Source organism: Chiloscyllium plagiosum, chromosome 3, assembly GCF_004010195.1.
Source record: "Chiloscyllium plagiosum isolate BGI_BamShark_2017 chromosome 3, ASM401019v2, whole genome shotgun sequence".
In the NCBI taxonomy this organism is placed as follows: domain Eukaryota; kingdom Metazoa; phylum Chordata; class Chondrichthyes; order Orectolobiformes; family Hemiscylliidae; genus Chiloscyllium; species Chiloscyllium plagiosum.
Genome location: NC_057712.1, coordinates 22,495,178 through 22,506,598, shown reverse-complemented (window position 1 = coordinate 22,506,598; position 11,421 = coordinate 22,495,178).

Below are 11,421 nucleotides of genomic sequence, written 5' to 3'. Positions count from 1 at the left end.
TGTTACAGCCAATACACTCTTTCTAAAGTGCAAATTTTTAAAATGTGTCCCTAATTCAGTTGTGTTACAGCGAATTTGTGTTGACAAAACATACGTTATAACAGAATGACATGTACAATGTTTGTCCTACTGCAGTTATGTTAATGGTGGGATATGTAGTAATGGTAATGCTGTTGAATATTGGGGAGGTGTTTAATTGGAGTTTGTTGTTTGTGTCTCATTGGTGCTTTGCTGATGTTTCTCACCACGTATGAGCTGGATGTCTAAATGCGTCTGGTCATGGAGCTGAGCCTGGTTTCTGAAATTTCACATTTTAATACCTCAGTGAGCAGATATGAAAACTTAACTAACTCCATTGTAAGAAGCTAGCTGCTGTATTTACTTTGGTTAACCCCAAACAAAACAGTACTCTTGTTTTTAGTGATGTAATGTTTCTACATCGTTTTCCACACTCCATTCCTTGATTCCAAGAACATTAGCCCCAGAGGATGTTAGGGGTTCTCATTGGAGGGAGAGAGAGAGACCACTGGTATTGGTTTAATCTGAAGGTCATCATGCCTCTGTTGAGGTTGAAGAAGCAGACCTTTTGTGGGAATGTCTGCCGGTCAGGCGTTGAATCCATGCATCACAAATCACCTGTTCCACCAATTGAGCACGAGCTGTGTGGTGGACAGCACAAAGCTGGTACAAGCATAATATGCACATGATTTGTAAACCTCTCTTTGGGGGATGTTTAGTGAAAAATCTAATTCTTCCTTTGCTTTCCTGTTTGTGCCATGTTCATCCTTTTAGGTATTGGCTCTCACTAGAGTTGCCATTCTTCCATTTTAAAGTTTAGTATTTTGGGGGAGAGATCGGGTTGGGTGCAGTTCTACCTTCAGTAACTTTACTGTGAAAAATGTGGGCTAAGAGGTCTCTAGGTTGATATACAAACCAGGTCTTATGTTCACATGGAATGTAGAGTGACATTTATTATCTGAATGGTGTGAAATCCATTTCATTTTCAATGTTTTCTCAACTCAACACCAGTGCTGCTTTTAGCACTGCGGCTCTCAACTATTCCGTTACCTTCACTTCTCCATTCGCTCCTTGTTAAAACACAACATGTCAGTAACCTAGGGGTTGACAGATTGCCCTCTGTGACCTCCACCTTGATGATTTTACTGAACGCCCCCTACTTCTGGTAGCATGTTCCAGGCACCTACAACCCTCTGATGCATTTAAAATAAAACTTGCCTTGCACATCTTTTTCACCTTAAACCCTACGCCCCTATATTTAATTTTTCCACCCTGGGGAAAAGACTGCAAATATTACCACTTAAGGCACCTGACTGTCTCATCTAAGACCAAAGTTTTGAACTGGAGAGTGCTGTATTTCATGGTGCCATGCTAGCAGGAGAAACTTCATTTCCATGCAGAAGTCCTGGGTTAAAACTTAAAACTCTTAAACACACAAGCAAGAGTGGTACCAGTTGAACTATGGCTGAGCAAGTCTGTCTGCTGTGATCTCGCAGCAAAAGGTACAAGAGCAGCAATGTCATGAGAATACCATCGCCAAACTTGCACAAAGTAACAAATAACGCACCCAACGTAATTGTGGGCGACAAATCAAAACGACTGCAATAGCTTGCATCAAAGATCTACCACTTCCACCTCAATACTATTATGAATAGTCACCAATTTGCCCAACTTCACTGCCATGGACGAAGCAAATGTTAAGTCCACATTCAGGAATTATTCATTAAATGTGGTATTAGTTTTTCTCAGAACTGAGATTCCAGAAAAATGGGCAGGGATCTATTTTCAAACAGTTAACACATTTTCTTTTATTAAAGCTGATTTTGAATTGTTTTTAATCCACCTGTTCAAATATGACGCATCTCAGTGCAGGTGGGACTTGAACCTGGTCCACGGGTAGAGGAAAATATTTTAATCAACATGTTCAGACATGTTATGACACACCTGTAGCAGGTGAAATTTGAACCGTGATTTCAGGTCTCACAGGTAGGCACAGTATCACTACACCACAAGCCATCAAAGTCTCCAATCACTTGCAGTTTACGCTAAATTTAGTCTTTATTTTATTGATAGTTTCAAACTATTCCAACAGGAATATTTTTGGTTAATTCGAGAGGGCATTCAGGAATGCGAGGGTATTGATACAAGTACATCCAAAATTGAAGTTTTAAAGGGAGCATGCTTTTGGCTTTTTAAAAATGTTTTTCCCAATTTGAGGGGATTACAAGCCAAATTTGTCAATAGCTTTTATTTTGATGATTCAGCAACAGCAACAAATTTACTGTTCGAGGGTGATGGGATACTCCCCGTTTTCCTGGGTGAGTGCAACTCTCACAACACTTCAGTCTGATGTGATCCAGGACAAGGCAGACCACTTGATATTTTTTGTTTTTCAAATCCCTTTGAGGGATGTGGGTCTCTGGCTAGGTCAGCATTTATTGTCCATCCCTAATTGCTCAGTGCACTATTCAGAGATAACCACATTACTGCTAGTCTGGAGTCCCAGTCCTGCTGTGGGTGGTAGATTTCCTTCCCTGAAGGAAGTGAATCAAAGGGGATTTTTTTCTTGCAACAATCAACAGTGGTTAGGCAAACGCCATTGGCTCACACTTTATTCCAGATTTTACTGATTCTTACTACACTGTCTTGAGTTTTGAGTTGCTTTTTAGATGAGGCATGATCCAAGGTACTGTCAGCCCCATTAGGTGGCAATATTTGCAGTTTTTTTCCCCCGGGGTGGAAATATCATACTAGAGGGCATTGGTTTAAGGTGAAAGGAGAAAAAGAGATGTGCAAGGCAAGTTTTTGTTTACACAGGGTGGTAGCTGCTTGCCAAGGGAAGTGTTAAAGCAGAGGTGATAGCAACATTTCAGAAGTGTTTAGACACATCAACAGGCAGGAAACATACGGATATGGACCATTTGCAGGCAGGAGGAATTAGTTTAGAATGGCATAGGCAGCACAGAAATGGTGGGTTGAAGGGCCTTTTTTTTTTGAGCTGTATTCAGCGTTTTATGTTCATCTATTGTGTTCTGACCAGTAATTGTCCTTCAATCAACATCTCAAAAACAGCTCATCTCGTTGTTACCAATTAGTGATTTATGTACAAAGTTAAAAACCGCACAACACCAGGTTGTAGTCCAGCAGGTTTAATTGGAAGCACTAGCTTTCGAAGCGCTGCTCCTTCATCAACCACCTGATTGGTTGTGTGATTCTTAATTTTGTACACCCCAGTCCAACACCAGCATCTCCAAATCGTGATTTATGTAAGTTTGCTTTGTTGCCACATACTGGATGAAAGGCACTGTACAAATTCAATTTTTTTTAAAGATGTTGGCCGCCTGCTGTAGTGCACCTTTGAAAGCTGAAGTGCACTGTTTGGAGTGGGCCTGCAATACTAGATCAAGTGGTAAGACAGCGGATCAAATATACTGAATGTTTTTGCTGTCCAAACATCACCAGTTTTGAGACCGATCCGTTCTATGCATTTATGTGCATGGGAATATTCCATCACATTCCTGGCCTGAGGCCTGTGGGAGGTGCTGACTTTATGGTATCAGGAGGTGAGCAATTTTATTGAGACCCAGAGACCCAGTCTCTGTCTTGCTCTGTTAGCTTTGGTGTTTCATGCTTGTCTATCGTAATCATAGTGAAAGTGTCATTACAGTGGTGCTATTTTTCCCATTCCTGCGATTGCTACTGGTGACCCTGAGGATCTGTCATTGTGCCCTCCTATTTTTTTTGAAAGGAATTTGAAGAGTAGGGCAGGTGTGGGGTTTGCTGAGCTGACTAATTGTAATTGGAAAAAGAATAATTGATGAGTAGGTTTCTTCCAGAAACCCAGACAACTCTCCCAATATGCAAGAGTGCCCTCAGGTGGCCATTCGCCATAATACATGCACATCATTACAAATTTTGCAAGTTTATTCTGTGTTTTTAGACACAATTATCTGTCTGAGAGTGCAAAGCCATTGCTTTTTTTAAACATATTAATTTTTAGGTCACTGAATGATTTCACTGCCTTGCAATCATTTTTTTGTGGTTGTCACCACACATCAGTTTTAAAAAATAAGTAAATGAAGTGCTGGATTAAAACTCATGAGACGATTTGTGCGGCTAAACCTCATGAGAATAAAGCTATAGTGGAGCAGCAAAGCAAGTATTGTGATTGGCAGGAGATCAGCGAGCAGGCAGCTTCGGCAGACATGCTTGAAGCTGAGAACGGGAGTTATTGGTCTTCTGGGAATGCTATAATTGAAAAACTACCCTATAAACTTTAAACTCTTGTCACGTAAAATAAGCCTACCTGCCTTACAGGTCTTCACTTCTAGTTTTAATCATGAATTATTTGATTTTTACAATTATTCAAAATCAGTGTTTCTTAATTCTCATTCAAACTGTTCATTTGTTCCTGAAGATTTTTTTTAAATATTTGCAAGATTTGGATCTGTATTTGCATTTTCAATGCAAATGGAAATAATAGCTGATACCATAGCAATTTATTTTTTTTTTGATGGTTTTTATCAGTTAAAGTTCTCAGTTGTGACTCTGGAAAATGCAACAGCTCTAATTTTTTTCTCCTCTTGTGATTTTCATTTTATTCCAGTGTTCCAAAAGGAATTTTATGGGCAGTGCCAAGAAAGCTCGAGGAAACAGTTTCTTATTGCAGCCCTTTTGAAATTATTATTTTGAAATTATCGACTGCATTGGTTTGATAAGAACCACAATCTCTTCAAAATTAATTTTCACAACCTACATTTGATGTGTTGACATGTAGTTGTTTATTTTTATAAATACAAAAGTTGCTTTCTACATTTAGCATACTAACAAGATAATGTTTTTGGAATATTTTCCACAGTCGTGGAATAGTGAAAGGACAGAAGGAATCCATTCAGCTCCTTGTGTCTGGATGCTTGCAAGAACAACTCCCTTGCCCTTTCCCTATAGCCCTGCAAATACTTTCTTTTCAGATGTTTCCCAAATTTATGTTTGCAAACAACCATTGATTCTTCATCTGTCACACTCAATCCATATTTTTCTCACAATAGGAACAGTTTCTACTTACTCTGCCCAGACCTACCTACTCTTGTATTTTTCAATACTTCTATGAAGTCTCCTCGCAACCATCCCGTGAAGAGAAAGTCCCAATCTTTCTAGTCCATTCAGGTAACTGAAGTTTCTGATCCATGGACCATTCTTGCATATCATTTATTGAGTCATACGGCATGTAAACACACCCTTTGGTCCAACCAGTCCACGTCAACCATATTCCCAAACTACCCAACTGCCAGTACTTGGTCATAGTCCTCTTACTTATGAACGTATCCAAATGTCTTTGAAACATTGTAACTGTCTGACTCCACCACTTTCACTTGCTCTGTGTGTTTTAAAAAATGTTGCCCTTCATGACCTTTTTAAATCTTTCTCCTCCCATCTTAAAAATTTGCTTCCTAGTTTTGAACTCCCCACTCGAGGGAAAAGTTCTTGTCATTCGCCTTATCTACGCCCCTCATTTTTTAAAAACTCTAAGGTTACCCCCTCAATCTTCTATGCTTCAGTTGAACAATGTCCAGCTTTTCAAGTCTATTAAACCCTCCATTCCTGGCAACATCCTGAACCCTCTCTAGTTTAATTATATCCTTCCTATAAGTCATGAGGGGCATGGATAGGTTAAGTAGGTAACGTCTTTTCCCTGGGTTGGGGAGTCCAGAACTAAAGGCCATAGGTTTAGGGTGAGAGGGGCAAGATATAAAAGGGACATAAAGGGCAACTTTTTCACACAGAGGATGGTACATGTATGGAATGAGCTGCCAAAGGAAGTGGTGAAGGCTGGTACAATTACAGCATTTAAAAGGCACCTGGACGGGTATATGAATAGGAAGGGTTTCGAGGGATATGGGCCAAGTGCTGGAAAACGGGACTAGATTAGATTAGGATATCTGGTCGGCATAGACTAGTTTGATGGAAGAGACTGTTTCTGTGCTGTACAGCTCTATGACTCTAAGAGGCCTCATCCCAAAAAACTTTGCCTTGGTAGAAAAGTGAACTGCCAGAATTAGATGCAGTGATCCAGCTGAGGCAGAAACAGTATCTTATAAAGATTCATCATATCTGCATCCGTATTAAAATGTTCCAGACAATCTGCCTTTCAACCTGCCCTGTCATCCTCAAAGCTTATGCAATTCTGCCCTCAATTCCTTTCTGATTAGTTTTCCTTTAAAGCTTTACCCTTTCTCCTCATTCTGCTATGCAAATGTATCATTTCACACGTATTTGCTTTAATTTGATCAGGCATTTGCTCCCCCCGCCTCCCCACCCCTAACCACATCATCCAATCTGTTCTTGTGAAGTCCATTATTCTGCTCCTCACAGTTCATAGTATTTCCAAGGTCTGTATCATCTTTGCATTTTGAAATGATGTCCCGTGAAAGGTAAACTATTACCAGATCACACGGCTGCTTTCACTAATAAAAGATGAATGGTGTTGGTTCAATCTGAGGGTTACCATACTACAGATGAGGGGAAAGGTTAAGAAGGTGAGTCCTTCTTGGTAATCTCAGTTGGTTGCACTGTGCACCAAAATCTAGGTCATTAGGATCTAGAATTGCAATAGTCCTAGTTTTTTCTTACTTATTCACGGGATGAGGGCAGTATTGGCTAGGCCAGCATTTATTGCCTATCCCCAATTGCCCAGACGGCAGTTAAGCATCAACCACATTGCTGGGGTCTGGAGTCACTTTTAAATCAGATCTGGTGAGGATGACAGTCCTTCCCTAAAGAACATGGGTGAACCAGATGGGTTCTTCCAACAATTGACATAAGATTCATGGTCATCATTGGACTCTTTATTGCAGATTTTTATTGAATCCAAACTCCTCCATCTGTTGCAGTGGGATTCAAAATCCTGTCCCCAGAACTTTATCTGGTTGAAGGTCCAGTGATGGTACCACTAGGCCATTGTCTCCCCTCCTGGAGAATTAGTGACTCAAGGAGATTTTTACAGTTTGCGTTTCACCAATCCTGTTTACTAATTACATGCATACTGAATTATTTTGAATTTTCTTTTGTTAGCTGCTGGTCTCTTCTCATATATTCTCTCCTTCCTCTGATTTTCTTTCTCACTTCCTCTTTGAATCTTCTCAGCTTGTTTCTGACTTGTACTATCAAGCTAACACCTGCCATTTGCACTTCATTTACTGCTTCATCTCATTCTCTTTTTCATCATCAAGTGATCTCTGGCTTTCTGTGTCCTCACTTTCACCCTGTGAAAATATAATGAGACCGCAAACAAATAATCTCTTTAAATGCAGTTCCATGAAATGTTTGCCTGCTACGCTCTGCTTACAATTTCCCTGGGCCAGAAATGTTCTCGTTCCACTAAGACTATTTGTCCTTCTAAGTATTTTCACCCTGGTTTGCTTTCTTGTCATTTTCCATTGCTGACCTAGACCTTCTAATACATTCATGGCTGCATCTGGAATGTTCATGGTGGCTCAGTGGTTAGCACTGCTGCCTCATAGCACCAGGGACCCTGGTTCAATTCCAGCCTCGAGCAGCTGTCTGTGTGGAGTTTGCAGATTCTGCCTGTGTCTGTGTGGGTTTCCTCTGGGTGCTCCAGTTTCTCCCATAGTCCAAAGATGTGCAGGTTAGGGTGGATTGGCCATGCTAAATTGCTAGGTGTGTTAGTCAGAGGGAAATGGGTCTCGGTGGTTTACTCCTTCAAAGGTTGGTGTGGACCTGTTGGGCTGAAGGATCTGTTTCCACACTGTAGTGACTCTTCTTTTAAAAAATAAAGATCCATTTGACCCAACTCATGGCGTAGAAATATATTCAGAAGTGTCTCCTCCCTTGCTAGGCAAGAAATTTGCTGAAGAAGAAAATCTTCCTGGACATATTTCACAGTATGGTCCACCCTTCTGCCCTTACACAATTACTGTCTCACACCACAAAAGATGATTAAAGTCTTCCATTATCACTGCTGCATCCTATGATTTTCCTCTGCATCTTTTGCATTCATTGCTGGGATAAGGATATATCCAGTAATGTAATGTTACCTCTATTGTTTCTTCAAAATTAACTAAGCAGATTCTGTCCTTGACATCCAGCATTTGCTTCTCTAACTACGATAAAGTTCAGGACTCTTTCTAACCACCTTCTCAACCTTCCTTGTCATCTTTAATCCAAATGTGCCCTCAAGTCTGCTGCTTTTCCTTTAGCATTTTACTGTTTATATTGTCATTGCTTGTTCCTCTAACTAAATGTATCATGTCACACTTATTTGCTTTAAATTTCATCAGCCATGGCTCCCCCTCCATTCCACCGACCTGCTGTTCTCTTGAAGTTCATCGCTTTCTTCACAGTTCATAGTACTTCCAATATACTCGTCAGCTAGTATTGCTGCGGCTCCTCCTTCCTTTCATTCCCTATCTTTTTTGAGTATCTTGTATCCAGGAAGGTTTAGCAACACGTCCTACTCTTTTTGTTTGAGCCTGCATTCCATTAACTCAACACTGCTGTATTTCCAGGTGGCTATTTGCAAGTGCAGCTCACTAACCTTATTTACCAATCTTTGTATGTTCATATGCAAGCAGTGCAAATATTCCCTCTTTACTTTGGCTCCAATTGTACATCTCAGTTAATCATATAATCCCTACAGTGTGGGAGCAGGCATTTGGCCTATCGAGTCCTCAACAACCCTCCAAACAGCATCCCACCCAGACCCATCCCCACAATCAGTTATTTCCCATGGTTAGTTCACCTAGTCTGCACATGCCTGGATACCAAGGGCAATTTAGCATAGCCAATCCACCTAACCTGAACATCTTTGAACTGCAGGAGGAAACCCAGACAGACGTGGGGAGAATATGCAAACTCCACACAGACAGTTGCCTGAGGGTGGAATTGAACACAGGTCCTTGGTGCTGTGAGGCAGCAGTGCTAACCACTGAGCCACTGTGCCACCCTAATGAGGCTGATTTAGGTGAGGTTGAGTTATCTTGTGTAAATGATTGAGACTGGATTACAATTGTACTATTTTCCTCTTTTTCTTTTCCATTTATTTGTGAATGTCTTAAAACAAATTCACTTTTAAAATAAATTCTGTATTTTTTTAAAAATTTCACATTCTGTCCCCTTCCTTTTGAAAGATGTTGTCAGTCAACTCTCTGATATGTCACAAATGATATCCCTTCATAAATGAGTTCAAAATGAGAGCAGTGGCAGGCTGTTCAGTCATGCAGAGTGTAGAGGCAAGTGTGGTCATGTACTGGTGTGAGTTTTCCCTTCGTTATAGCAGTGACTGTACAAAACTACTGGCTGTGAAAGGCCTTGGGAGATCCTGAAGTCTTCAAGCATGATATAAAAATATATTGGTTCATAACCCGAAACTACTATGTTTTATTTATGAGAATGTAAACAGAAGCAGGGTTAGGCCCTCTGTGAATGTGCTTCCTTGTCTTCACTTTCCTGCTTTGTCATTTTATGTCTCTGATCCCTTATCACCAAAAATTCTTATCGATTTCAGTCTTGAATATACTCTGTGACTGAGAACTTTTGAGGTTGACACTTCCAAAGATTCAAAACTGTGGAATGGTGGTTGGTCCAATTCCTGATTTACTCAGTGCCTGGCTCAAGGTGCTGAAAGGTGTTGGGAAGTTAGTGCTCTGTAGCAGCCAATAAAAGGTGCTGGAAAAATTAAGAGAAACAGGAAATTGATCCCCCCACCTTTGGCTAGACAATCATCAAGGTCAAATGGGCATTAATTCATTATTAAATAATGACTTTAAGAAGTAGCCAATGATGTGCTCAGTATCAATATTTCTGCTTCTCTACTTTCTCGAGCAATTTTGCTGTGCATCTGATGCAAGCAGTTGATCTTAAACTCTTAAAATATCTCTTGCTGAACACATAACATTGTAGAGTTCAGTGATTTTATGAAATGAGTTATCATCAAAGTGGATGTGGCCCAGCAACAACTTGCATTTATTTGGGATTTTTAACATCCCCAGGCAATAAACAGAAAGACGGGCAGATAAAAGAGAAGTCTGAAAGTCTTGCTAGAAAATATTTTGAAATCTTCCTGTGCCTGGTCACAAAGCACCCAGCCAATTAGTAGTGCTATTTGCAGTGTCAGTCAACAAACCTTCATGCAGAGACGTACTCCAGCTTAGGGGGTTTCTGTTTCTATGGCAACTGTGCATTGATTATGAGGATAATTTGTAATGGCACTCAGTTACTTCTTCCATCTTAGAAAGCTATTCTTTGCTTTTTTCTGTGTCAGTGAATTACTTGGCTAATGACTTAAAATCTCACATGAAGAAAAACCTATCTTCGCTTACATGTATCTCATACAAGGTACACCACTGTTCTACAATGGAAGCAGCCATTTCACAGTAATTTTCCTGTGATTTCACAGAAGTGGTTCAGTTAAATACTAGTCACGTTACTGAACTGGTCTCCCTACTAACCTACATTTGAGAATAATTTTTCTCATGTATCCAAAAATAAAATGCAGAACCAGAAAGATGATGTGAGGCATTCTGAGAAAGAAAGATGTCTGACTTCTTTCTTTAAAAGAAATCCTTCCGTTAGTTTTTTTATTTACAATTTCTTTTTCCATCCTCTCATGCTTAGTGATTCCTGCTGGGTTATGTCTCACAGATGTCTTTCCTTAGTCTTCATCTGCGGGTAGACAGTGTGTATCAGGAGAGACCAACAGATTCTAAAGGGCTTGATCAGCACATTAGATTTCAGCAGATGATCTCTGGATAGTGATCAGAAGCAGAAAAAAATCAATTATTTTTCCTTACTGGAGGCAGACATGCCGAAACCAATTGTATTGCTTCAATTGCGAGAATTCAGCACAGATTTGAAATCAAACTAAGAACTGTATAGTTTCAATGATTTACTTGTAGAGCTGAGTAATGATTTAAACTGCCAGTCAAGCAGGAGGGTTAATTAAAAAAGTATCCTAGAATATATTCACTTAAGTGTAGAAAATTAAAATCATTTACAGAACATTGGTAGGCTTAGTTTTACATTTACATCTTTTATCTTGATATTCATCAAATTTTCCACTGGGACTTCGTATACGTGCAGAGCATTCGTTCTTAAATATCTCAAACGGAGAGTGAATTGGGAGGTTCTGTTGCATTTGATAATCTGAAAGTGGAGTGCTCGATATAAAAATTTCCAACACCCTTGTTACTCCTGTAAGTTTTATATTTTGCGCAGACAAGGATGAAAACAAGTTACCTCCAAGAACATCTTTATAATAAATGAAGCTTGACCGTGATGTGGGAGTGCTAAAATTGTCACCATGGGAAAACAAAACATAAACATAAGATGTTGAAGAAAACAGTGGTTCAATCCAGATAATGTTACTCTAACTTTGCACCATGAAAA